Source organism: Podarcis raffonei, chromosome 7 (genome assembly GCF_027172205.1).
Source record: "Podarcis raffonei isolate rPodRaf1 chromosome 7, rPodRaf1.pri, whole genome shotgun sequence".
Lineage (NCBI taxonomy): Eukaryota > Metazoa > Chordata > Lepidosauria > Squamata > Lacertidae > Podarcis > Podarcis raffonei.
In genome coordinates, this window is record NC_070608.1 from 78982061 (window position 1) to 79006845 (window position 24785).

At 41.4% G+C, this 24785-nt stretch overlaps 1 protein-coding gene across 11 annotated transcripts in view; it reads left to right on the forward strand.

Annotated features, from left to right (window-relative positions):
- CTNND2 (catenin delta 2) overlaps positions 1–24785 on the forward strand; it is a 515372-nt gene that overhangs the window by 134779 nt on the left and 355808 nt on the right. Inside the window, exon 1 of one of the 11 annotated variants that reach the window (XM_053397162.1) lies at positions 12268–12624. The exons of the other annotated variants lie outside the window; for them this stretch is intronic. The gene's annotated coding sequence lies outside the window, so the exon portion shown is untranslated. Of the gene's footprint in view, positions 1–12267; positions 12625–24785 lie in introns of those variants that run through there. 11 annotated transcript variants of the gene reach the window in all.

The following is a 24785-nucleotide window of genomic DNA, read 5'->3' on the forward strand; positions in this document are numbered from 1 at the left end:
GGTCATCCCTGACTCATCTTCTCTCCCCGCTGGAGGAGAGGCTGGTCCTGACTCATGTGACTCTTCCCCCCCCACTGCGCTCTGGTGGGGGAGCTGGTCCTGATCCTCCGCTGCTCCCTTGGGAGTCCCCGCTGGCCCCTTGCTTTTGGTGCATCCCCCCTGGGACCCCCCTTGCCCTTACCATAGGCGCCCCCTTCTGGGAATCTTCTGATTCGCTGGAGCAGCTCATGGAATCTCTCGGGTCACTGTCATATTCCCCTACACTCCCCTCGGATTCCTCTCCTCCGCTCTCTATTTGCTCTCTCCCCTGTGCTTCTGCTCCTGAGCCTCTGACAGCAGCTATCACAGAATCCAGAACAGCAAGAGGGATTGCTGCTTTCACTGCGCAGCGATCCCTCTTGCTGTTCTGGCTTCTGAGATTCAGAATTTTTTCCCCCTTGTTTTCCTCCTCCAAAAACTAGGTGCGTCTTGTGGTCTGGTGCATCTTATAGAGCGAAAAATACGGTAGTACTGGACCAATGATAGATTCAGGAGGGTTAAATATTGCAATTTTCTATCTGTAGGCAGGGTATTGGAGGCAACTGTTGCAGACTGGGGTAAATTTATTTCTAAAGCACTTTTTGTAATCTAAAAAGTAATTAAAATATTTGTATTTGCTTTATAGAATGTGCGGCCAGCAGGATGTGGCCAGCACATTCAGCAGCTGATAGGACTACGACCTGCAACCTCCTCCCACATTCCTTTAATGAGGCTGTATCTTGTTTCCATTTGAGCATAGTTTGTATAATGTTGTCATTTGCCTCCTGACATTGTCTATGTGGCAAAAATTAAAACTTTTTTATTTTTAAAAATAGCTGAGCACAGTATAGAGTTGAATTTAGTTTTATAGCTGATCCACAGAATTTTCTGACTTGAACATTATGACACTGTTATATCAACACAAAAGTTCTCATCACAGCAAATCACAAATACAGGAGTCGGGTTATCAAAGGTGTAGAATATTCTTCACCAGCTATTTCAGTGCCAAACCTTAAAATGTATCTAAATTCCTGAAAATCTATTTACAAATAATGGAAATCATCACAACTCCTTCCAATAATTGACATTGACTCTATAGCGTCCATGCATCATAACCAACAGACTGAAAACTAATGTGTTGACTTGTTAGACCCTATAACGTCAATAGTGATTGGCAGCGTGCATCCCATGGCAAGTTAATCAATTGTGTTTCATTATCAAATGAGAGCTCCCTTATGATCTTAACTTTTTATCCTTGTCAGTTGCTTGCAGAATTTTTGCAACTAAGAATCATATAAATACATTAGTTGTAAAGCATCTATTAGAATGTTTTTTATTTCAGCGCAAATTTATTTTAAAATCAGCTTTCTGGCTATACTGCGGGGGAAGAAGGTTGGAAAACTACATAAACATATTGCAAACCACATTGCCTCAAAGCAAAGCTAGGTTTGCCACAAATGTGTGCTCTGTAAGGAACTGTAGCCATTCACAGCTTCTTGGTGAACGGCAATCACAATGCACATGGTTGTCACATGGTTTTGAATGATTACTTAAATAACTTTGCTAAAATGTAATGTATGAAGTTTCAAATATTATATTCAGTCTACATTTTAATGATGAAAGCCAGTAGAGTATAGAATATTTCACTGGGAGCTGGGAGACCAGGCTACAAAACCCCACTTGGCCATGAAACTCACTGGGTGGCCTTAGGCCAGTCATTGCCTCTCAAACTAACCTACCACACTGGGTTTCTGTGGGCATTAAATGAGGAAGAGAGAGAACAATGTATACCACCTTGAGTGGTGTGCACCACCTTAAGAAAAAGGTGGAATATAAATGCAATAAATAAATAAAATTAGAAAACATTGGCATACTTCCAGTTGCCACTGGAAATCGTCCTATTAATCCGAAGACTATTAACTGAAGCTTCGTTCCAGGCATGTGTGACCTTCCCTGTGTTCAAACTTATATTCATGGCTTTCACAGCATGTCCTCTTTTTTCCAATCTGAGATGACTTCAGGCGTGTAAAGGAATAAGTCCCACAGCCCATCAACATTCTGTTGCAAATGCACTTTGGCTTATTTTATGCAGGAGTGCTGGCCGTTGTTATGATGTATAGTTTTATCTTGGGCTTCCTGGGAAAGAAGAGGGGAAATGACCCATTTTCAGAGTTAGTAATCAGAGTGTGGTAGACGACATATATAATTGGCTTCCTAGGTGTTGTAGTATTACCTTAACAGCCTTGCCTTCCCTGTCAGTGATATGCGGTGGTGTGGCCACCAAAATATATCTCCATGATGCAATTATGAGGCTCACAAGCACAATTAACATAGTTCTTCCAATTCTTGTGGTTATATCATCAGTACCAGAAGCTCCTTCATTACTCAGGCCCCATATACTCCAGAGAGGACCTTTATGCAGCCATTGGGTTTTCTGCATTGCATGCTTCAGAACCCAAACCAGCCTAAGTTCTGGTCCTAAGAAGAACAGTCTGTTGCTAGCCCATGATGTCACCTGTCTCTGTACCTGAGGCCAGATGCTTAGGCTACTCAGATGTAGAACTGAGAGTCCACACATCCATCTATCCCTGCTCCAGTCACCCACAGCCTGTCACACCCCTGCAATCTCCCAAAGAAACTGAGAGAATACACTTGGGGACCACCCAGATAAGAGCAATGCTCTACATCAGGGCTCTGTCCCTTTTAATTTCCTGCTGGCTCTCAGAGAAGAGGTGGAGATAGTACAGTTAATAGGCCAGTGCTCTAATTAGGTCACTGGTTCTCAAAGGGTGTGGCATGCCATACTGGTGTGCCAGGAGAGGGTGGCAAGTGTGGCGGGTAGACTCAAGGACCAACAAATAAACATTTCAACATTTCAGTGTAGTATGGATATACAACCAGAAACAGTATCCACGCCTCCCTTCAAGAGCATTGGCTATTTTTCTACAGTTCTCCATGACATGTTGTTGTGAACAGGGAATTTCAACTTTGATAAATATGAAAGATAAGAAAAGAGAAAGGCTTCTTTGTGCTGATGAGGGATGAGAGTTTGTTTGTTTCAAATTAGACCTATTATAAATGAGATTTCCTGGCAAAAGCAAGCTCACACCTCTCGTTGAGTTGGTATATTTATATATGTAAGAGGCTCATTTATAATTCCATTTTGGGATTGATTCATGTTCTTATGTAGCTGCAAGGTTTTATACTTTCAGGATGGCCCGTGATGATATAAAGTAGTTGTGTTCTATGTTATCAATAAAGCACTGCTAGGAATTGCTGCTTTTTGTTTTCCGATATATTTATTATCAATAAAAAAATTCAGTGTGGTAGGAGCAAATGTTTATTTTGAAAGTGTGAACCCAGAGGAAAAAATATGAGAACCACTGATTTCGGTATTTAGGTGTGCTTAAAATTCTATTGACGCAACATTCATACTCTGTGAAAGCTCACACTGGGAGCTGTCTCAGGTCCTACATAGCCTCAACAGAGGTCACCGAAATCTGTTTCCAGATTGTGTCCAGCATCCACTCTAATTAGACATTCACTAATGAAGGGCCATGTGAATCAAAAGCATGTGTTAACTGCTGTGAGATGGGTCCTTCTCACCACAGAGAAAAGTCCTTTGGGCATCAGTCATGCCACACCTTTTATGTATGAGCCTTATTTGATTAGGCCCAAGAATCTTTTGTGTCTGCAGTTGTTGGTTTAGAGGGTAGACCTGCCAATTTACAAAATAAGTCTAGGGCATTGTGTTGGATATCATGTACAAACAAAATTAATATCTGCCTATATTCTGATATCACTGCATATCATTTTATATATCACTAAAACATGACGTATGTAGCAGGTGCATAACTCACCTGTCCCAGTACTGTCACTCTGTAACTGTGCCTTACATTTCCACCTATCATTATTTATAGTGAGTCAAAGTGCTTTTACATTTTAACTATGATCTTGTTCATGTTTTATTAAAGTGGCATATGAGACACTTTGGTATGGGTGGTATCATGCTGCTTCGGTAATATGTGATAAGAGAAACCATTTGGATAGATTATAAGCTTTCTTCCGATGCCTGCAACACCTCTTTCTAGGGTCTGTTTACACTGTTACATGTAGAAAGAGCTGCATCATTCACCTGCTCCGTGTTGTTCCTCTTTACTGAAGCAGCAATGCAATCTTGAAGAGAAGGGAAACAAGGTTGTGAACTGTTCAGAAGGATGCAGATTGGGGGCGGGTGAAGGGCGTCACAGGAATTAAACAGCAGCCATTCCTAACACCTCCTTACAGCCTCACAGTATTAAAAGGGGTAGGAAAGGCACAGGGAGTGGCATTCACTCAGCAACATTAATTTTAGGTTTGGTTGCTGAGAAAAGTTTATGAAGCCCTTATTGCTAGAGCAGGCTTGCACTTAATGCTTAGCGAAACTATAGTTTAGTGCAAACACACACATTCCCAGAAAGGATATCCTGGGCACTTGGCTCCTTCTCTGATTCTGCTCCTGTGTTGCTGTGAGCTAAGCCATGGTTTGGCTTAGCGTTTTGTCTGAAGCTGTGTTTGTCCTTTGGCTCAATCCTGGCAAACCATGAGCTGCAACCAAGTTTTCTTCTTGAGTTTACAGATTATGGTTTGGAGACAAACCATGACTTGTTACAGGAGGAGGAGGAGGAGGGTTGGGGCAGGACTACTGCAGCCACTACTTCCTCTCTAGAAACCCTTAAACTCATGTGATCATACGAAGCCATGGTTTGGCTTAGTATTATGTGCAAACCAGTTGCTAGATAGCACCATGCTATATTATGGTGCCCAGCAACATATGCGGGTTGACTACAACAAAGTATGTTTCCTGCCCATAGTCCACTAATTGAAAAATAATTTCGGCCCCAAATATGGGGAAGTTGGAACGTGGGTGGCGCTGTGGGTTAAACCACAGAGCCTAGGACTTGCCGATCAGAAGGTCAGCGGTTTGAATCCCCATGACGGGGTGAGCTCCCGTTGCTCGGTCCCTGCTCCTGCCCACCTAGCAGTTCGAAAGCATGTCAAAGTGCAAGTAGATAAATAGGTACCGCTCCGGCGGGAAGGTAAACTGCGTTTCCGTGCGCTGCTCTGGTTTGTCAGAAGCGGCTTAGTCATGCTGGCCACATGACCCGGAAGCTCTACGCTGTCTCCCTCGGTCAATAAAGCGAGATGAGCGCCGCAACCCCAGAGTCGGCCACAACTGGACCTAATGGTCAGTGGTCCCTTTACCTTTACCTTTATGGGGAAGTTGATCATCCCTGGTGTATTGTTTACTCATGCTTACATCTAAGCAGATCTGATTCCATTCTGATTCTTCCAGATCACCTACCTTTATGTCATTTGCTTCTTGGTGATACACTGAATTAAGGAATAGTACTGCTGACCTTTCTGCTTTGGGAATTTATTCCATTACCTAAGACACCCCTGTTTTTTAATATTTATATTTCATTAAGGTGATTTCTGTGAACCGCCCTGAGACCTCCGGGTGTAGGGTGGTATATAAATTCAATAAATAAATAAATAAAATTTCAGTGAAAAAAAAATAGTGATACAAAAAAAAGGGAGAGGGAGAAAAACAACAACAATGATGATGATAGATATAAAAGCGAAAATATGCACAAAAGAAAAAGCAACATACAATATTCCCATACATTCTTGCAGTGCTTTTTTCCTAAAAAAATGTTTAGAGGTACTCTCATTTTGACTCAAGAAAAATCACCATTTTATAGTTCAAATCGGGAAAAATAAATACAGTAAATGGACAAAAGTACAAAGATTCACAAAATGTTTAGGGCTATGCATCCTCCTAGAAAAAACCCATTGCATTCTTGTATAAATTGGTATAGTGTTATTGTCCTAGTGCTTATGTAAATGCTAATAGCCTACTACATTTTGTATAAACTCATTCCAAATATCGTATTTATCCATACAGAGTCTGTGCCTATAAGCAGTCCGTTCATAAATTGCCAGGGATGTCATATTGTCAGTCCATTGATTGAAGGGTATTATATATTTATTTTTCCAGTTCCTCAATATCAATCTCTTGGCCACCATTAGGGCACAGAAAACCCATTTCCGTTGTCCTGTTGATAATTTCCATACTGCAGGTATATAGTTCAATAAAATATTCTCTGCTGAAAGATATAACTTTTTCTGCAGAGTCATAGTTACACTGTCAAGCACTTTCTTCCAAAACTTGTTAAGTAAAGAACACTATACAAACATGTGTTTCAGAGAGGCATTGTCCTTGCCACATCTCCAACACTGAGCTATCTTAGCTAACTTTTTTTTATACAAGCGTAAAGGAGTCCAATAAACTCTAAATATTATTTTCTGTTGTATTAGTCTTAATTTTAAATCTAATGACACCTTAGGTATTGAAGCTAATACATTTTCCCACTGTCTGGGTAATAACAAAAGTTCCAATTCTTTTTTCCAATCATCTCTTACAGTCTGCATATTGAACTTGTGTATTGTTAATAGATACCTATAAAAAGTAATTGCTGGCTTTTTATTTTTGAATGAGTTGTCCAATTGCTCCAATATCTCAGGTATCTCAGAAGCTGAAAGGGCTGACAGCCCAAACACACTTGCTAGGAGATGTTGTAATTGAATATATTGTCATTGGGCTGCATCTGATAGATGATATTTTTGTTTCAGAACAGCAAAAGTGTAAAATTCATTTCCCCCATCTATCAGTTGGTCCAATGTCAATGCACATGCTTCCATCCAATTTTTCCATATCGCCATCTTTTTTGCAATTCTTAGTGTGGGGTTTCCCCACAGAGTAAGTTTACCATGTGAAAATGGATCAAATTTGTTTTTATTCCTAATGCTTCTAAGTGATTTAATTGCTTCCAGAGTCACCTGAGATTTCAAATATTTTTATCCTAATATTGTCCAACCAACCAATGGTGCTATGTACATATATTATAGGGTTGCCCACATTGAAAAATTGGGGCCAACAGTAGGATAGTAGCGCTAGCCATCTAAACAAATATTAAAAAGCAAGGCTGAGAGTGGACATCCTTGTCTAATTCCTTGAGCCAACAGAAAGGTGGTAGACATAATACCATTCACTTTGACTCTAGATATGGGTGCCTCGTATATTACTTTGATCCATTTTATAAACTTCAAGGGAAATCCAAATTTGATTAAAGCTAACTCCATATACTGTTTATAAATTTTATCAGAGGCCTTTCCGGTATCTAATGATATGATTACAAACTGGTCTTTATTTAAATCAACCAAATCTACCACTAATCTAATGTTATCGGCATCCTGTCTTGTTTTTATAAAGCCATTCTGATCCCTCTCGATTACCGCTGCAATTACCTGTTGGATTCTATTTGCTAGTGTTGATGTTAAAATTTTTGTATCAACATTAATCAAGAATATAGGGTGATAATTTGCACATTTTGTGTGATCCTTGTCTGGTTTGGGAATAACTGTGATCTAAGCTCGGTTCAATATTGTTGATAAAATACCTTTATCAAGCATCTCATCATACAATTGACGGAATTTTGGTAGCAATAAATCTATATGTGTTTTATACCATTCAGTAGGGAATCCATCCAATCCTGGTGTTTTGCCACTTGTCATTTTAAGGATAGTTTGTTTAACTTCTGTCTCTAATATTGGTGCTAATAACATTTGCTTTTGTAGATCATCTAGGTGAGGTAGTTTTGTTTTATTTAAGAAAGCCTGCATATCCTCGTGGGCAACATATTTTGGTTTAGTGTATAATTGCGAATAAAATTTTAAAAGACACCCCTGTGAAGTGGAAGCATAAGATAAAGAATGGGTAGGTGAGCAACCCATTGTAGCGCCAAACCATGATTGACATTGGTTTATTGACAGACTCAGGGGAGGGTTTGATGGATGCTAGTGATCATTGTTGAGGCCTGCACATGGTATCTTGAGATTTGAGGGCAAAGATATGTTAAGCAGATTCATATGGACATCAGTTCATCGAAAGTACATTTTTCATGCTCTGTCACCAGATTTTACATTACTTTCTTCACATGAAGTAACAGCATATCTCCAAAGGTAAAATTAATCTCCGGAGCAAGCCATTAACTTAAACTGTGGTTACAGAGACATCTTGTCATTTCATACATAAAGAAAAGCCATAAATGTAAAAGCAATATTATCTTATATAAGATAAAAGTCTGTTTTAAAACATATTCATTTTTTCTTTGCAGATTTGCTAATGCTGGATTTCAATCTTTGTATATTACACTGTACCAGCAACATGAATGAATGTTAAGGGTGCACAAAAGCTGCTTTTGCACTAAAGTAATTATAAACTATGCATACAGAGTCACTTTTCATTTATGAGGCAGCCATTATTACTGCTCCTTATGTCTCCCACAGAAAATATGGCTATATGGGTTGTCAAAGGTTGGATCAGCATTTTTTTCTGCAGACAACAGAACCTCCTATTGTAATATATGCATGTACCAGTGGCTGCAAGCACCAACAAAGCATTATACAGTGTTTATTAAATCATTCAGAGAAAGATGTGCATTTTCTTTGTCTTCAGTTTTGCAGTGCTCCACTATTAATGATGATATTGCAGGCAACCGAAGTTGAGCCATTGTACGAAAATGTAGCTTTATCCTGAGGCAAAGTCTGAAGGCACCTTGTTGCAGCAAAGCAGGTGCAAGCCTGGGAGAGTACCCATAATACTGTCTGTGTGTGTGTGTGTGTGTGTGTGTGTGTGTGTGTGTAGTACTGAAAGAAAGGTGGAATGAGAATGTACTATGGTAATTTTATTTGTTTTATCAGGGTAGTCAGATATTTTAATATCTGCACAGCACTTAGAAGATTTCAGAGCCTTAATAAGTGGGGTTTTCAAAATAAATAAATAAATAAATCTGACTTTCCTCCACCTTGGAGCTCAATGTGGCCCCAGCAACATGGTTGCATCCTGTGCTCTCATTTCTAGACTCATTATCTTCATAGAATCATAGAATCATAGAGTTGGAAGAGACCACAAGGGCCATCGAGTCCAACCCCCGGCCAAGCAGGAAACACCATCAGAGCACTCCTGACATATGCTTGTCAAGCCTCTGCTTAAAGACCTCCAAAGAAGGAGACTCCACCACACTCCTTGGCAGCAAATTCCACTGTCAAACAGCTCTTACTGTCAGGAAGTTCTTCCTAATGTTTAGGTGGAATCTTCTTTCTTGTAGTTTGGATCCATTGCTCCGTGTCCGCTTCTCTGGAGCAGCAGAAAACAACCTTTCTCCCTCCTCTATGTGACATCCTTTTATATATTTGAACATGGCTATCATATCACCCCTTAACCTCCTCTTCTCCAGGCTAAACATGCCCAGCTCCCTTAGCCGTTCCTCATAAGGCATCGTTTCCAGGCCTTTGACCATTTTGGGTGCCCTCCTCTGGACACGTTCCAGTTTGTCAGTGTCCTTCTTGAACTGTGGTGCCCAGAACTGGACACAGTACTCCAGGTGAGGTCAGACCAGAGCAGAATACAGTGGCACTATTACTTCCCTTGATCTAGATGCTATACTCCTATTGATGCAGCCCAGAATTGCATTGGCTTTTTTAGCTGCCGCGTCACACTGTTGGCTCATGTCAAGTTTGTTGTTTGTTGACGTTGTTGTTGTTGTTGTTGTTGTTGTTGTTGTTGTTGTGCTCTTCCCTGCAGACTACTGTAAAAGTGAGATGAATGCAGTATCTCTCAAACACTAATGTTATCCTAGTAGTAAAATAGTGGAGATGATGAGTGAGAAGGGAGCAGGGGGGAGGCAGAAAAATACTGGATTGGCAACTTGAGGGGGTTGTTGAGTTGTGGTCTTTCAGACTGTAGTTCATGATCTTAACAGCAGCACTAGCCCATCTCAAGTTTCTCAAATGGACAGTCATTGGGTGGGTTGGATCCAGAGTCGCATGGGTGGATTTCTGCATATAAAATATGGTGCTTTTTAGGTTGTGGCTTCTAGGTTCCCTCCTGTGCTTCCCCCAAGTCATCACCAGAGGGCTGCAGAACCATCTGAAATAGCATGGAAGGTGGTGTGGTGGGGACTGCAGATGGAGGAGGGGGCGCTGAGCACAAGTCATGCTGCAACTTTATATTGACACACATTCCCATCTGGAGACTATGCAACTAAAATGCAGGTCAGATATGCATTGCAAATGATTCAAATCAGCTCTAAAGCAGTGGGAAACCATTATTGCATTTGCGAGCTCAGGAGCATCATCTAGGGATCAAAGTGGCCACAACTTTATTGAGCACAGATGCAAGTAGGCTTTCACATAGGCACTGTGGCGCTGTGGGTTAAACCACAGAGCCTAGGACTTGCCGATTAGAAGGTCGGCAGTTCAAATCCCCGTGATGGTGTGAGCTCCCGTTGCTTGGTTCCTGCTCCTGCCAACCTAGCAGTTCGAAAGCATGTCAAAGTGCAAGTAGATAAATAGGTACCGCTCCGGCAGGAAGGTAAACGGCGTTTCCGTGTGCTGCTCTGGTTCGCCAGAAGCGGCTTAGTCATGCTGACCGTATGACCCGGAAGCTGTACGCCGGCTCCCTCGGCCAATAAAGCGAGATGAGCGCCGCAACCCCAGAGTCGGCCATGAGTGGACCTAATGGTCAGTGGTCCCTTTACCTTTATGTATCCTGAATCAGCTATCCCGATTGCTGGCTGATTACTTCATGAGGGTCAGTATTAGGTTAAGGACCCCCATTAACACATATCAAATAGGGTGATCCCTACAAGCCCCCATTTGGGGAATTCTGTAGCCTGTTAGCCCCATCTGGGCATTGGGACAGAAACCTTCTCTCTGGACTACTTTACCTGAGTAGTCTGATACTTTGTTCATAATACTTTGCTCCTTCCCACCTACCCCCCCTTCCTTTGTTTAAACTAAGGATCCCAAACAATGTTTTTTTTCCACCAGTGAGTTACTAAGAAGTAGGCAAAAACCCTAGGTAAAGGTAAAGGGATCCCTGACCATTAGGTCCAGTCATGGCCAACTCTGGGGTTGCGGCGCTCATCTCGCTTTATTGGCCAAGGGAGCCGGCGTACAGCTTCCGGGTCATGTGGCCAGCATGACTAAGTGACTTCTGGCGAACCAGAGCAGTGCACATAAATGCCGTTTACCTTCCCGCCGGAGCGGTACCTATTTATCTACTTGCACTTTGTGCTTTCAAACTGCTAATTTGGCAGGAGCAAGGACCGAGCAAGGACGGGAGCTCACCCCATCACGGAGATTCGAACCGCTGACCTTCTGATCAGCAAGCCCTAGGCTCTGTGGTTTAGACCACAACGCCACCTGCGTAGTCTACAGTAAAGATAAAGGCACCCCTGACCATTAGGTCCAGTCGCGGACGACTCTGGGGTTGCGGCGCTCATCTCGCTTTATTGGCTGAGGGAGCCAGCGTACAGCTTCCGGGTCATGTGGCTAGCATGACTAAGCAGCTTCTGGCGAACCAGAGCAGCACAAGGAAATGCCATTTACCTTCTTGCCAGAGCAGTACCTATTTATCTACTTGCACTTTGACGTGCTTTCGAACTGCTAGGTTGGCAGGAGCAGGGACCGAGCAACGGGAGCTCACCCTGTCGTTGGTATTCGAACTGCTGACCTTCTGATCAGCAAGTTCTAGGCTCTGTGGTTTAACCCACAGTGCCACCTGCATCCCCAGGCAAAAACCCTAGCCTGGCCTAATTTGTCTGCAGGCAAATTCCTCCCTGGCCCCGAATAGTAATAAAGGTAGATAAAATTAAGTGTCATTGTTTCACATGCCAGCAGCAAGAATAAGTAGGTATGAAATTAGCTACCAGAATACTGCATACTGATACCTGAGCATGATTTTCTTCAAGGGTTTACTTTCTAACCACATGTAGTTGTGGTGCAGCAGAACGAACAACATTAAAATATACGGCTTCTTTGTGAAATGGGCATCTTGAATTTCAAAATCAGAAATGGCATTAAATATAAACTCTATGCAAGGTTCAAAGTGCACTTTTTATCTGGGAAGATCGAGCACTAAGTGGCTAACCGAATGTATTTTACCACAACCAAAGGTCATATAGTTTTTATTTTGGGGGTCTAAATAAATTGAGAGGATGTGATTACAGGGGAGAAAGAGCTTTGGGGGCTCCCGTTAGGCTAATGGGAAGGTCCTTTTGTGGTGAAATGTTGCATAAATAATAGCAGAGGGGAGGGCTCTGTTCACAGTTGCCATGGAGACCTTTGTGCCTGACTGAATTTAATTCTTCTTCTTTTTTTTAAGGCTGCAGCCACTGGGTCTTGAAGTATCTCCGTATTTTACATCCTTTTTGCCCTTTATTTTTCTGCAGCTTCTTGCATGCTTGCAAACCAAAGGAGGTGGTAGCTGGTTTGGGCTACTAGGATGGTTGCTGACATTCAGGATTTAAAACCATATATGTTAACTTTTACAAATGATGAAAGATAAGAAATGACTAGACCTGCTGGAAGTACTGCTACCGTGGGAGAAAGCAAAACTCACCCTTCAGCTTTGTTTACTGGGTTTGTTTACTTGGACTGCTGAATTTTTATTCTTTTGAAGCGACTGAGAAATATTTGTTTGCAAAGTGTCTGACAAAGGTAAAAGAAAAGAGAGCTAAATTTATACTGTATTTTTCTTGCACTACTGGTTTGTTTATAAGGTTTTTATTAAAGTTTTGCAGAGCTGTTTTGTGAAAGTTTTACTGCTGTAATATGTTAAGGAAAAAAATCAGCCTGCTCTTGTGGATGATAGTTGTGCATGATCTTTTTTTTTAAAAAAGAAAATGATTCTAAAATTCTAAAACCTACTACCAAAATAACAGCATTCACTTTGTTAAGGCAGGGTTGCACATTTTTCTAGTTTTAACTCATCAGCAATTTGAAGCATCTTTAAGTAACTGAGCGTTATGCTCAATTTCCCCCTCTGTTCATTAATGCACCGTTAAAACAATATTATGATTACAGGAGGTATAGAAAAAGAGAGGGGAAAGTTATATTTTAACTAAAGTTGTTTTAATCCTTTGGTCATATATCTCCATCACCACTCTAACAATGATGTTTTAACTAATGGCTGCTGTTTTGCTTGTTTCAAATATTCTAAGAAAACCAAAAGACCATTTGGATTAAGGCAAAGACAGCAAATATGTTCCATGTTCAAAATATATTTCCACAGTTGCTCCCTTTGGTAATAAGTGATCCTGTTGCTATTTTGAGGTAGAAACCTGTTGCTTTGCATTTTCGCCCATGAATTTCAATTTATTTTTTTGTGTTGATAAATGTCTAATTTCTGTGTTAGTGTTATGTAGGTAGAAATGCGTTGTGTACTTTATATGTAATCAAAACGAGGTCCTAAACTATTAACTTTGAAGTCAGAAAAATCTAACTAATATAAAAAACACACACATTATGGACAGTTAGACTATAACATATGATTATAATGTCATGGATGAACTGCTATGTAATGCCATAGCCACAGAAGGCTGTGAGTGACTGCTCAGCAAATTAAATAAATGAATTGATGCCAGTAGCTGAATATGCCTGAAATACTCATGGCTGCCTTTCTTTTCAAGTTTTACTCAGAACTCTAATCTGTATACCTTTTTAAAGAAGGGATTTAATTTAATGGCCTCTTCCCAGTGCCTGGATTTCAATACAAAACCAACTCCCATTAAACCCCTTGGCATTCTTGATTATGCAGCAAAGGAAGAACCATCAATTTAAGCCAACGCCTTTTGTGAAAGACATTAAAAAAAAACACATAGTAATCTGTTGTATTATTTTACAGAGTGATTATATATTATGACAAATACTTTACAACTAAATTTTACTCGGGGTAGACCTGCTGAAGTTAATGAAACTAACTTAGTCATGTTAATTAATTTCAGTGGGGTTATTGATATCAGCAAGGGTTAGCTGCTTAATCCTATGCTAAATGTTTTATTTGCATTTCAATATTAAACATGAAAAGAATACTCAGAGAGGTTTTCCAGCTCTTAAAATTACAATGAAGTGGCATTAATCATATTATGATTGTAAAATCTCTTTATCTGTGGATAATGTAATTGAAATATTAAGAGTTCCGTATTTTACAAGTGTTTTCAGTCAATCCAAGCTTTCTTAAAATCTACTTTAGGACCAGTAAGTTAATTTTTTTCTCCACATTTGACTGGTATTAATGGGCATACCCAACTAATTTTATAACACTCGCGTGTTTGTTTCTTGGACAGCAAAACAATGACATGGGTGTCATAATGTAGCGCTTGCTTCATTGTAAAGGATGTTGAAATGAATTGAGTTGGTGGTTGTGTATTTTGAAAGGAGAACCTGAAATGTCCTTGATTTGAAACACTAGTCACATCCCTAATTTAAAACTACCCGTAGTCATGTTGCTAGTACCATTTAGATGAGTTACTATGGTTCTCCAGTTAGCAACTTAATTGTTAGTATGTGTTACATGTTGAATAAAGCAAGAACTGTGACTGCCAGTGCTGTAAAGTTAAAGGTAAAGGTACCCCTGCCCGTACGGGCCAGTTGTGACCGACTCTGGGGTTGCGCACCCATCTCACTTAAGAGGCCGGGGGCCAGCACTGTCTAGGGCACTTCTGGGTCATGTGGCCAGCGTGACGAAGCTGCTCTGGCGAGCCTGCACCAGCGCAGCACACGGAAACGCCGTTTACCTTCCCGCTATAAAGCGGTACCTATTTATCTACTTGCACTTTGACGTGCTTTCGAACTGCTAGGTGGGCAGGAGCTGGGACCGAAAGGCGGGAGCTCACCCCGCCGCGGGGATTCGAACCGCCGACCATACAATCAGCAAGTCCTAGGCACTGAGGTTTTACCCACAGCGCCACCCGTGTAGCTTGTGGCAAAAGATTTACTCTCTCATCAGCGCCAGGATGGAGCATGGTGGTTGTGATGTTTGGACTGTGTGAGCACACTGGTACACCCATGCAGCCCCTTATCCAGGTAAGCTGCATTGATACCTGTGTTAGTAGGGTGGCTCTGCAGCTCCACCCTGCTACATGGGTTGCTAAGCCCTTTGTTTACTTCCTCCACCATGGTGTGACTAAACAATATGGCAAGAGTGCCCTGGTACCTATGAACCACTGCAGGCAAATGGGAACGAATAGCTAAATTGCACATGAAAAGAATTCTACATAGAGGGAAGCGGCAAAGAGCCCTGTCCATCTTTCTGTCCTCCATTTGCAACAGGTCTAGTGTATGCCATAATACGACTTAGCTGCGTTGTAAATTTCAACTTATCTGTTTACCAAACTTCCTTGTGTCTCATGAGAAAACAAATAGTGATAGGAGGAGGCTATAGAACTTGTGGAGGGTCCCGAGATTGGAGGTTATGCTGAAGAGCAATTGAAAAGCCCCTTGTGACCTTAGGAAGGCCCTGGACTTAAATTTCCAGTCACTACTGTAGACCACGCTGGTGGCGCTGTGGTCTAAACCACAGAGCCTAGGGCTTGCTGATCAGAAGGTCAGCGGTTTGAATCCCCGTGACGAGGTGAGCTCCCGTTGCTTGGTCCCTGCTCCTGCCAACTTAGCAGTTCAAAAGCATGAGCAAGTAGATAAATAGGTACCACTCTGGCGGGAAGGTAAACGGCATTTCCTTGCGCTGCTTTGCTTCGCCAGAAGTGGCTTAGTCATGCTGGCCACATGACCCGGAAGCTGTCTGCAGACTGTGATAGCCTGGGAATCCGATTCAGAGGCTGAACCGGAGGAATCCCAGCCTGCACAGGAGTCCCCGCCTCCAGGGCTGGCTGAACTGGGGCAGGGCCTTGATTCTGAAGCAGGCACCAGGTGAATCCACTCTGGCTCCGGAGGTGGTTGAGGACTCAGTGCCTACAGGTGAGTCTCCCCCTGGATCCAGTAACCCTTCAGCCTCTCCTGAACTGCAGAGGCTCAGGGCAGAGAGGCGAAGGGAACTGGTTTCTCCCAGGAGGAGTCCTCGCCTTAAGGGCAGGAGAGGCGGGTCTCCTGGGGGCCGGGACCGCCCCTGGCCTCAGAGAAGATAAAGGCCAGTCAGCCTGGTCCCAAGTTGCGGGACCAATGTCGTTGAAGAGCTGTTTCAGCCAGCATCCAGTCCTGTTCCCCCAGAGTTCCTGTCCTTGCCCAGCTTCTCACTGTGGACACCGCTTCACCCGAGAAGGACTGTCTGCCGACCCTCAACTCAGGTCCTGGACCTCGCCCCACGGTAACCTCCCCCCCTGTGTAACCTCCCTACACAGACGAATGCCAGCTCCCTCAGCCAGTAAAGCAAGATGAGCGCTGCAACCCCAGAGTCAGGGGTCCCTTTACCTTTACTGTAGGGGAGTGTTTGTGACATAATAATGTGGACATAGGGTGGAATTCATATCGCACTTAGCTTGAACCAGCACAAACATTTAAGTTTGCTAAACAGAATGATACCTCCTTCTCCTCTCTCCTCATGCTACTCTGTGGGTTTTGCCGACCCTCTGAGCCAATTCTGGGGTGTTGGGGGAGGAGAGCAGGAAAAGCCCTGTTGCAGAAGCAGAAGTCCTTGTGCATGACTTCTGCGGATGGGGCTCATGAGGTGAATCCCACCCAAGGGATGTTCTGATACTTAGAGCAAATCTACGCTTTTGCTTAAAGTGAGCTTCCTAATGTAGTCCTGTGCCAAAATAAGTACTTGTAGTTTGTGGGTTCTGTTCCCTTTGGGAAGTAGCTACCAAATGCTGGTGCATTTAAAATGTGTTACTAAACACATTAAATGGTTCTTTGCATAAGATTCCATGGACCCAACATCTTATGTCAACCTTGCCATCATAGTTGTTACCTCAACAGAGGAGTGAATGAAATGCATTCTTGTGTGAGAAGCTGTTTTCATGTGGCAGAACCCCATATGTTGAGTGCAGCTTCAACCATGTGCAGGACACCAGCCCCCCTGAAAAAAGAGGGATTTCATTAACATTGAAATTGTCCAAAATGCACCACAATAGGGCAAATTATTGATTTCCTACACTGAAATGTGGAAACTATAGCTCTAAAGCTAACATAAATTCTGCCAAAGTTGTTGCTGGCAAAATGTCATTGATTTTAGGGGGCAGAAGTTCAGATTAAGTCTTCTTGTGTTTGTAGGAGTGTATAATGGGATAAACTTTGATCTCATTAAAGCTGATAGGAACAGCGACTTTTAACATGATCTGGAACAGAAGTTTGCGCTCTGTCTCTCGCTCTGTGTGTGTGTGTGTGTGTGTGTGTGTGTTCACAGAAGTAACTTAAGCTTTCCTTTATTCCATCAAACATTATCAGCAAAGAGCACAAGCCCATGTATTGTTTTCTTTCTTCCTTTGTAGAGCTGTTCTGCTTTTCCTTTGAACTACTTTTCCACCATTAATGAGAGAGGGTCATTTTTGTACAATAAGTCACCTAAAGTCAGTACTATTGCCTTACTTTCAAAAGTCGAAAGAAATAAGCGGAACCACCTCTGAAATAGAGTTCCCACCAGATTTTTCCTGATGTGAAATTAATTGCAAATATGGAATCTTGCTCATGCAAAACATCTGCATGAAGTTGGGTAGAAGTTCAAATAATTTCAGCTTTTCCTAGATTGACCCCCCTCAGGGATCTTTGGGGAACACAAACTAAATTCTAATATAAGGTGTCATTTCCATCAACCAGAATTACTTGAAGCTGTTATTATATTTATTAATATATGCAACTGAACTTTTGAGGATTTTTTGTGGCTTGTTCATGAACATTTGGAAAGCCACTTATTGAAGGGGCAATGCGTTCATCTTCTTGTTCCAAGCCATAGAACAGCATTTGATTTAAAGCAAATAAACTTTTGCTTATTTTGGTGTGAGCTACTGGCACCAATAATACTATATCATGTTTCTACAGTCTGTATTTGAAGATGCTTAAGGCAAAGCAGCAACAGCAAAAATGAAAAGTGACATAGCCATGTAATACGCCTTTTTTGATAATAGGTCCTGATTTATTTCCATTTGGAGAAATTCGTGGGATTCTCCCATTGTGGTAACCCAGAGTGGCCTACAAAAAATAAAAACCAGATATAAAAATCAGAATAGAAAAGGATATCTAACTCATCCCACCCACCTCACCAAAAAGATGAGCAAAAAAGAGGCCATAAATCTCTCTAATGTGGTGTAATATCCTGAATTAAAATATTTGGTATCCAGGACAACTTTAATAATACCTGAATGAATTTGCTAGAGTGTCTGGTTTTGTGAGGCTAAATTTTGTGACTGGCTAAATTAAAAGTGGAAGGGCTATAGAAAAGGGACAGAACATATCCTCTGAGTATAAAAGGTACTAAGTCAGACTGGGGAAGGCCCCTGTCTGAAACTGGATAGCCACTGCCTGCCCATGTCATTAGAGACAAATGATCCATCTAGCTCACATTTTTTCGATTGACAAATGATAACACAATTAATAATTTAAAAATTGCCATTGTGAATTCAGCTGTAAAGTTACAGTAGCAGCAGCTGAAGAAAACTGCGGAGTCGTTAAGACACAGATGAAAGCCCGAAATACAGATGTTCAGAATTCTGGGTGAATTTTGCAAAGGTCACGTTGTCCCCTGTTTCGAAAGAAACACCATGCACCAAACACCAGGGCTGGAGCCAGAGTGAACAGTAATGTGTGTGCAGCTTGAACCAGAGGCATGTACACACTCGTTTTGCTGAAGCCACATGGTGTAAGGCGAGAGGTAGCAAACCACATGGCATTGATATGAGCCCACTGTATTCCAGTGTTTGCGAAGTAATCATCCCATGTCCTTACAGTGGCATTTTTTGGTGATAAAATACAACTGAAGCACTAGTGTTCTATTAAGGCATTTTTAGGAGATTCTGTGGCTCATTGCTCAATGTATCGCCAAGGGATTAGTAATTCATAGTATCTGAGTTGTCACTTAATTAGCCTCTCCATGGCCTTGGTGCCAGTTTCTCTTCCCAAGGTGGGGACCAACAAAGTTGTCCTGTTATCCACAAAAAGTTCAATATGTGCAAAAGAGCTTCCTCTCTTCTCATTGTGCAACTCCTCCTCCCCCCACCAAATTTGCTCTAGGTTTCCCTGTTAGAATTCCTGCTCCGTGATTGCAGTCATGGGATTGTTGTCTATCACATGACGATATATGTTTCGACTCCACAGAGTGGGAAGTGACGGAGACAGGATGTTTGTGTTACTGTGTTCCGTAAAGTGGGATTATCGTCCTTTTTTCTCTTTGCTGTCTGATGCTAGAGAGAGAGGGAGCCATGTTGCAGTGCTCCATGTGTATTTATATGTAAATAAAGATTAGCCAAAATGCTGAGTTGCTGAGGTCTGTTACGCATGGTGCGCAAACTCCTCAGATCCTTAAGTGTGCCAGTGTCAGTTGACATCAGTTGCTGTGATGTTTGGGCTGAAGAAAGCTTTTGAAGCTCCCAAATGATCGACCAGTAGGGAGGGAACATGCCAGTCAGACATGTGTCTCTGCCAGGGTCCTACTCGAGTGTAGGCTGAACTCCTGACATTCCCTCCCCCCCAGCTCCCCAGAGCAGGTGGGGTGTGTGGAGAACATACAATGAGGGGAAAATGAAGTCCTATTGCACAAATTTAGTCCTTCTGCTATCAGGAAGGTTTTGTTGATAAATCGCATAGGCACTGATTCAATCCCATTATTTTCTTTTTTCAGTAGAAAAGAGAGCTATAAACAACTAACAGCGCCACTAAAAAAATAAAAATGAGAAGAAATCAATTATTAAAACCTCTTTCCCCCTCCTTCCCCCATGGAAAAAGTAATTGGCAGTGGTATAATTTAGAGAGGCCATTTATCATTAATCCCTCACTGCATGTAAACGGGAACCAGTAAACAGGGGCTGAACATGCAGACAGGAGGCTTTCAATACCATTATAGAAAACATTTGCTTAATGGAACCTAATTTTGAGTTGACTATATAGATGCAACCAGTGCTTTTTTTCTTTAAAAAAAATGTTTAGGGGTTCTCTAATTTTCCTACTCATGTTGAAATACCGCACCTCTTTTTTCTTTTTTTTTAGTTTTATTTATTAACATTCTTATGTTACATTGGTAAACATCATATTACATCACAAGGCTTATAATATAATTTTCAGCATGTATACAAAGTTTATATATAAAGTTTATATACCTAAAGAAAAGAAACGAGGACAAAAAACTATTCCAAAATCATATATGTACCAACACTTTGGACTTCCTGTCTATCCCGTTGTATATTCCTTTTTTTACAAATGAATGTACTCTTCTTATTGTATATTTCTTTACATTTTATCTAATACATTCCTATATCAATATGTACCCTTGGTCTTATTTCTCAACTCAGTCTCTCTCCAACGTCAATCAAGCTGCACCTCAATGAGGCCAAACTTAGATTCACAAAATGTTTAGGGGTTTGCATACCCCTGCATACCCTCCAGAAAAAGCACTGGATACAACTGATTCATTTATTAATTTTTAAAAGAAACATGTTCATGACTGCCTTTCATAACCATTGTTCTTACCTTAGGGGAATGGGCTGATGTTCTGTTTTGCATCTGTTTCTAACCATCACCTTATCTCTAAAGTCTACGGGTCAAATCTAGTGCTATGCATGGTCTGTGCAGATCCAATGACAGAAAATATAATTTGAGGTTTCCTTAGTGTGCTGACATAAGGTTCATGACCATGTTTATGTTGATGCAGCTTTGAAAGGAACCTATTGTCATTGGTTGGACTAGATGATCCTTGGGATCCCTTCCAACTCTTCAGTTCTATGATTCTACGTCATAATCCACCAAAGATGCTGTGTGTGTGTGTGTGTGTGTGTGTGTGTGTGTGTGTAGCAAAAAAGAGGGGTGGGGGCTATTGTTTAAATTTACATACATTACATTAGAAATAAATCAGCAACTCTTGGAGGATTGAAAGAAAATGCTCCAAAATGCAGATAAATTATGCAACCCACCCTCCAAGCTCTTATGAATAAATGCTACAGAATTTTAAGACATTTTTAGCAAGTTGTTTCAGATTTTATAGTACTTAGGGAAAGTATTGTTGGAATATTCTGAAATGCTTTAGATGCTAGAAATCCACCCCCTCCCCAACAGAAAGCTACAACACTTGATTATTAAAAAAAAAATAGATTATTCATTTTTAAAATGTTTAATAAACTGTTGCATCTACTTGAATGTAAGGAAAAAGTAATATGTCACACATTGTTGAATCACCTGCATAATAATATTTCACTGCTCAGTGAATTTGTTTTGCCTCAAATCACCTTAAACTTTGTTCTTGATACAGAGGTGCTAGCAATTTCAAGCAGAAAACTATAAAAGTGTGCTCAAGGAATAGCACTATGTATATTAAACCGAGAGCCAGAATAAATACTATGTAGGAATTATGTGGTTGGAACGCTTTGTCTTCTTCTTCTCCTTCTTAAAAAGCAGCCAGGGCAACTGGATCAGGGCCATGGTGTGGGCAGTGATGGCCTAAGCCTTCACTGCCAGTTGGTGACCTTGCTCCAAAGCTCCCCCCAGCTCTTTTTTTTAAATAATTTTTATTAACAGACCAATCAAATCAAATCAAATCACATAAATTCCAAATTACAAAGCCGAATTTTAAATTTTTTGTTGGGGGTACCCATATTTCAAGTTCCGAAAGGGATCCAATCATCTTGTTGTTGCTGCTGCTTTAATGTCCACAAATCTGTCCAAATAGTGTTCACAATTCTATCCAATACTTTCTTGTTATTTTCCACATCTCTTCTTGTTATTTTCATATATTTTTCCTTTCTCTTTGTGACCTCTGATAGTCTCCACAAGCGGGTTGAAACAAATTGTAATCCTGTGTGGGTTTTTGCTCGTTAATGTTCACGGATCTGTCACTCCCTTTCCCAGTCCTCTGAGGAGGTTCTGCCAGTCCATAGCTTCCTCCTCCCGATCATCAATCTTTCGACAGAACCTGCCAAGATGGTGACTCCCTTTTTATTACTGCGTCATTCCAAGAGCCCTTGTTCTTTTCTCGATCTCCATAAGCCAAACTTTTGGTTAGTAATTCATTTCCACACAGTTTTTAATCATCCTGCTTAGGTCAGTTATGCGACGGTTCTTTCTTGGGGAGGGGTTATTGGTTAATCACATAGAAGAAAAGAAAAAAAGTCCCCCCCCCGCTCCCCCCCAGCTCTTATTTCCAGAGCTGCCAGCATTAGAAGGGAAAACACAGGGGTACAACAGCAATTAGTTAATAAGAGATCAATAATCATAAGCAGTGCCCTGATCATAAGGGAGTCTTCTGCCTAGGGTGAAGTCATGTTCTGGCATACAGTTAGGCCCGAAGCAGTTCCCCCACTCAGCAGTTGCTCAGAATCTCCTGAACGGTTTACTGAAGGGCTGTTTATAAGGCTTCTCTGCAGCCCTGGGGGATAATCGCTTCCAGCCCTGAGTTAGACACAGTTAGGGATCCTACCTGCAATGGCTACAACTGTGGTTTTTTTCACTGTCCATCACCATCACCACTTTGTGGAGATCTCGCCTCCGGGTAGTTCCTTGCTGATTCTGCCTGCAGTGATCACGCTGTGAAAAATGGAGCCTGGAATCATAGAATTGTAGGGTTGGGAGGGACCACTGGGGTCATCTAGTCCAACCCCTTGCAATGCAGGAATCTTTTTGCTCAATGTGTGGCTCGAAATGACAGCCCTGAGATTAAGAGCCTCTACTGTCTGAACCATTTATAAATTTCTGTAGGATCAGTGGGGCATAGGCATGGGATGAATAAACCTAGAGAATTGTCTCAGTCACATATTTATGAAGCACATAATATAATATAATATAATATAATATAATATAATATAATATAATATAATATAATATAATAATATAATATAATATAATATTATAATATAATATAATATAATATAAATATAATAATTACTTCCAGGTAGAATATGTAACAACACTTGGTTTGCATATGCATGTTACTGTCTCTTTAAATTTGCTTCTTATTTTAAGAGTTGTTGGTTATATACTAGTAGTGTGAAGATTCACCTTGCATCTGTAGAGCTGGGATAGCAATCCAGTTTTCTTGCAGTTCTGTTGGCTTTGTTGCTTTCAGGATAGACTTGTTATTTTAGTCCAAATTAAATCTGTTTATTTGAGGCTTTCTTTTTTCCCTATTGACTATACTAGGGAATCTAACAATGGCTATCAGCTGTTTCCCCCTTTCACACAATGCATATGTATCCTGTACTTTGTTATAAAATACTACAGTCGGATGCATTGTTTCTGAAACCAGCTTCACACTGGTTGGAGTCCTAAAGCTTTTCCTACTTTGTGTCTCGCCAAGGTGCGAACCCTTTTACATAAAGACATCCTGCCTGTCAGCCCCCTAGTGTGCCCACAAACAAAAAAATCATGACATGAATGAAGTTGCAAACATATAGGGGAAAGCTGTGAAACACAGCTGAGAAAACCCAACTTCCCTGCTTTTGAAGGCAGTAATGTGAGCATTCTCTGGATGGGGAAGGTGGTTGAAATAACAGACCCAGAGGCAGGAGGGAAGAAAATGTTAATAAGAATATCTCAGCAAGAATTCAGCTGAATGAAATCACATGTACCTAAAAAACAACAACTGAACAGGAAGGTGGAGCTTTGAACAAGCAAACTAAAACCAGGAGAGAGATTCATTCTTTGCAAATGAATTTAAAGCTGCAACGTGCACACACACAAACACAAAAGCGGAAGAGCAGAGAGCCTTTTAAGAAAAATGTGCATAAGCCTAAGAAAAAGTATTGGTTTCTGTATGTTATGAAATGGAAAGTGATTGGTAAGGACCTCAGTAGTCTAACACTCTTCTAAATAACCTACTTTCCCATGGCTGTTTAGTCATTTAGTCGTGTCCGACTCTTCGTGAGCCCCTGAACCAGAGCACGCCAGGCACTCCTGTCTTCCACTGCCCCCTGCAGTTTGGTCAGACTCATGCTGGTAGCTTCGAGAACACTATCCAACCATCTCGTCCTCTGTCGTCCCCTTCTCCTTGTGCCCTCCATCTTTCCCAACATCAGGGTCTTTTACAGGGAGTCAACTCTTCTCATGAGTTGGCCAAAGTATTGGAGCCTCAGCTTCAGGATCTGTCCTTCCAGTGAGCACTCAGGGCTGATTTCCTTAAGAATGGATCGGTTTGATCTTCTTGCAGTCCATGGGACTCTCAAGAGTCTCCTCCAGCACCATAATTCAAAAGCATCAATTCTTCGGCGATCAGCCTTCTTTATGGTCCAGCTCTCACTTCCATACATCACTACTGGGAAAACCATAGCTTTAACTATACAGACCTTTCCCATGGCAGAGGAGTTCTAATTATATGTGCTATGTGTGAACAGGCACAAGAGCAGATTAGGTAAGGAGGTGATACACCAGTGTCCCTGTGTGGGCAGTGGAGAAGTCATGAAGTGAGGGGGATCCTATTCAGCTTCACAGCATCCATGAATAAACATGCTACCCTTTTATAAATCCAGTTAACAAGGTGCTGCCTAGAAATGCAAGCAGCATTAAGGAAAACATCACCATGTGGGGTAGTTGCTGTCCATGAGGTTTTATTTTGCTATATCTGGTTTGGATAAATGTTGATGAAGGAAAGTATGTTCCTTTATGCAAACCTGCAATACTTCTCTCTATAGAGGCCCTGTACAAAAGAAAAAGTGCTAAATAAAATTGCTCGCACAACTGATAGCATTAATTAATTGCTGCTGCAGTTGCACCAAGAAATGTCAGCTACAACA